Genomic DNA, 3,435 nt, shown 5'->3' on the forward strand with positions numbered 1-3,435 from the left:
AATATCTTCTAAATCCATAAATTTTTCTGTAGAACTATATATCAGTGTTCCACAAGTACTGTTACATATTTTTCTGGTCTAATGTTGTGAGGTAGTGAAAAAAAACGTTATCTACAAGCTCACAATATAAAACACACCCACCGTTTTGACACAGTTATGTAACAGTATTTGTGTACAGTGCAATTTGTGTTTTTTTTCTTCATATACTTATCTTTCTGGTCTAATTTTGTGAAGTAGTGAAAATAAACATATCTACAAGCTCACAATACAAAAGACACCCACTGTTTTGACACAGTTATGTAACAGTATTTGTCTCGCTCGTTCTACTGTTGAACATTTCTCCATTCATGTAAAAAAAAAAAAAAAGCGTATTTTAACATATATCATATCACAGGGATGCGGGGGTTAACAGAGCAACTCGCAGTCTAAAGCGTATTTTAACAGTTGGCAAACAGCTGCACAAGACGGTCGTCTCCATCTATGTATAAACTCTTTCGGTATAGCCAGCAGAGAAGCAATTATTAAAGAGCTGGTGCCATGTTTTTGCAGTTTTTCTGTTTTTCATGTGTCTATGAGGTTGATAGAACTTCATTAAGCCCCCCGGTGGTGTTTTTATGGTGTTTTATGTCTTCTCTGACTATTTGGAGTTTCTTCCTGGAGGCTGAAACCTTGAGGGTCAAACGTGCCAATAGAGAAACAGCGCTTTAGTGACATCACAAAGCCATACCCTCCCCCTCATTATCATAACACAACAGGTGTGGACATGAGGAGGAGGAGGGACTAGGACAGGTGGGTGGTGCTAAGGTGGTGGAGGAGGTGCTAAGGTGAGAACCAGGTATACTTAATGAACTGGAGGCGTGTCCACATAAAAACAACATTTTAACACTTGTACACAACTGTACACTTTTTTTTTTGTTGACAAAAATCCTTACATAATAATAATACCTTATGATCAGGTTTTAGGGTTGAAAAATATCATGGCACCCCATCTTTAACCTATATAAACGGACTAGCGTATTCATAAACTCTTTCAGTATTATTAACTCATTCACTGCCACAATTATTGCTGGCCGCGTTTGCCCACTGCCAGAGATTTTTCATCGGAAAAAAAAAAGTACTCAGGAGCCGAGATACAGAATTTTTAAGTTTTAAGTTAACAAGGAAGTGGATGGGAGTCTAGATCTTCGAAAAATCATATCTCCTTGGTCTTTGGGTCAAATTTGAAAAAAAGAAAAAAAAGAAAAAGAAAAAAAAATTAAATTACTTTAATTACGTCAGTGGCAGTATTGGTAAACGGGAATAATTACGTTAATTACGTCAGTGGCAGTGAATGAGTTGTTAACCTAAAATATAAAATTCTAAAATAGCAGATCTACAAGCTCATAGCTATGAGCTTGTAGATCTGCTATTTTTGAATAGCCAAATAAATCTTGAAATGACACAGAAGCGTTCTGGGATTGAATGGGTTAGTCTGTGTTGTTGTCTTGGTTTCATTGACTTCTGTTCCTAGTTTGGCTGTTTGGCAAGAAAGCAGGTGAAACGATACTGTTGTTGAATGTGGGAAAATACAGCAGGTCCAGGGCTGACGTATTTCTGTTGTCAGAAGAAAGCAGGACGTTAGCAACTTCCTGGTTCCCTCCAAGGTAAATGAAAAGAAGGTACAAGCATCTACAACAACTTTATTTAAGCACCAGATGCCTGAAAGTCTATTGACCGAAACGTTGCTTAAATAAAGTTATCCCTATTGTGCACGTGTAGACGGTGTGAGGGTCATTTTATTTTATTCTAATCACAACAAGTAAAAAGATAAAGTTACAGACAGCTTGTGTCCTCAGCCTGATGACATGTAATGTCATGTGACATTCAGTGATGACATGTAATGTCATGTGACATTCATGTAATGTCATGTGACATTCAGGGATGACATGTAATGTCATGTGACATTCATGTAATGTCATGTGACATTCATGTAATGTCATGTGACATTCAGGGATGACATGTAATGTCATGTGACATTCAGTGATGACATGTAATGTCATGTGACATTCAGGGACGACATGTAATGTCATGTGACATTCAGTGATGACATGTAATGTCATGTGACATTCAGTGATGACATGTAATGTCATGTGACATTCAGGGACGACATGTAATGTCATGTGACATTCAGGGACGACATGTAATGTCATGTGACATTCAGTGATGACATGTAATGTCATGTGACATTCAGTGATGACATGTAATGTCATGTGACATTCAGGGAGGACATGTAATGTCATGTGACATTCAGTGATGACATGTAATGTCATGTGACATTCAGTGATGACATGTAATGTCATGTGACATTCAGGGAGGACATGTAATGTCATGTGACATTCAGGGATTAAAGCAAAGACTAAATCTTACGACTTAAACCCTTGTTTCAGACCCTCCTAGCCTGTGATTGGTCAAACAGATTGGTTCCTCAACAATGAGCACAATATGTAGAACAATGACGCTTAAGGGAGTCCAACCTTTTATTTATGAAATATCCAAGATAATTAGGGATTTTATTGAAGACGCTTCTGAACAGCTTAAGCAATACAGTAGAAAATGCCTTTTTTTAAGACAGATACCATGTTTTCAGAATGCAGTCAGTGGGATGTTTACCAACATATTTTATGTCACAGAAACAAAACCTGAAAAGACATTAATGGGATATTCTTTTCTACCGATGAGTCGCCCCATAGAGACTTGAGTTCATGGATATTTTATAGTTTTTGTCTCATTCCTAAGACAATAATTTGATGACCAGCGGTTTCCGGTAGGAGACACAAATGAGACTCTTTGTGTCTCCTAACGGAACCGCTGCCGGTCATCAAATTATTGTCTTAGGAATGAGACAAAAACTATAAAATATCCATGAACTCAAGTCATGGGGTGACTAATCCATAGAAAAAAAGTCATTTTGGGGGTGAACTATCCCTTTAAGCCTGTGCTTTAAGACATTGAGTGCCAGGTACTATCATCCAAATCATCCTCAGAGTGACAGCGTTGTTTTACCGTGTCTAGGCCATCTTTAGACGTTGTTATCATCTACGTGTGTTTAGATCAGCTGCAGAGCCACAACCAGGACCCGGATGTCAAAAAAAAGTGTCCGGGCGATGGGGTAGGGTCCCGTCTATCCACTGGAACCATAACATTTCTACCACCATCCGCCATTTTGGAGCAATCGCCCGTCGAAAATGGCTGGTTTTCACCAACAACAAAAAAAAGATATGGAGCTAGAAGTGTTTTTCTCAAGATCCTATCATTGGGGAGGACAAGATCCTATCATTGGGGAGGACGAGATCCTATCATTGGGGAGGACGAGATCCTATCATTGGGGAGGACAAGATCCTATCATTGGGGAGGACAAGATCCTATCATTGGGGAGGACGAGATCCTATCATTGGG

Source organism: Gymnoscopelus braueri, assembly GCF_963280865.1.
Source record: "Gymnoscopelus braueri genome assembly, chromosome: 8".
In the NCBI taxonomy this organism is placed as follows: domain Eukaryota; kingdom Metazoa; phylum Chordata; class Actinopteri; order Myctophiformes; family Myctophidae; genus Gymnoscopelus; species Gymnoscopelus braueri.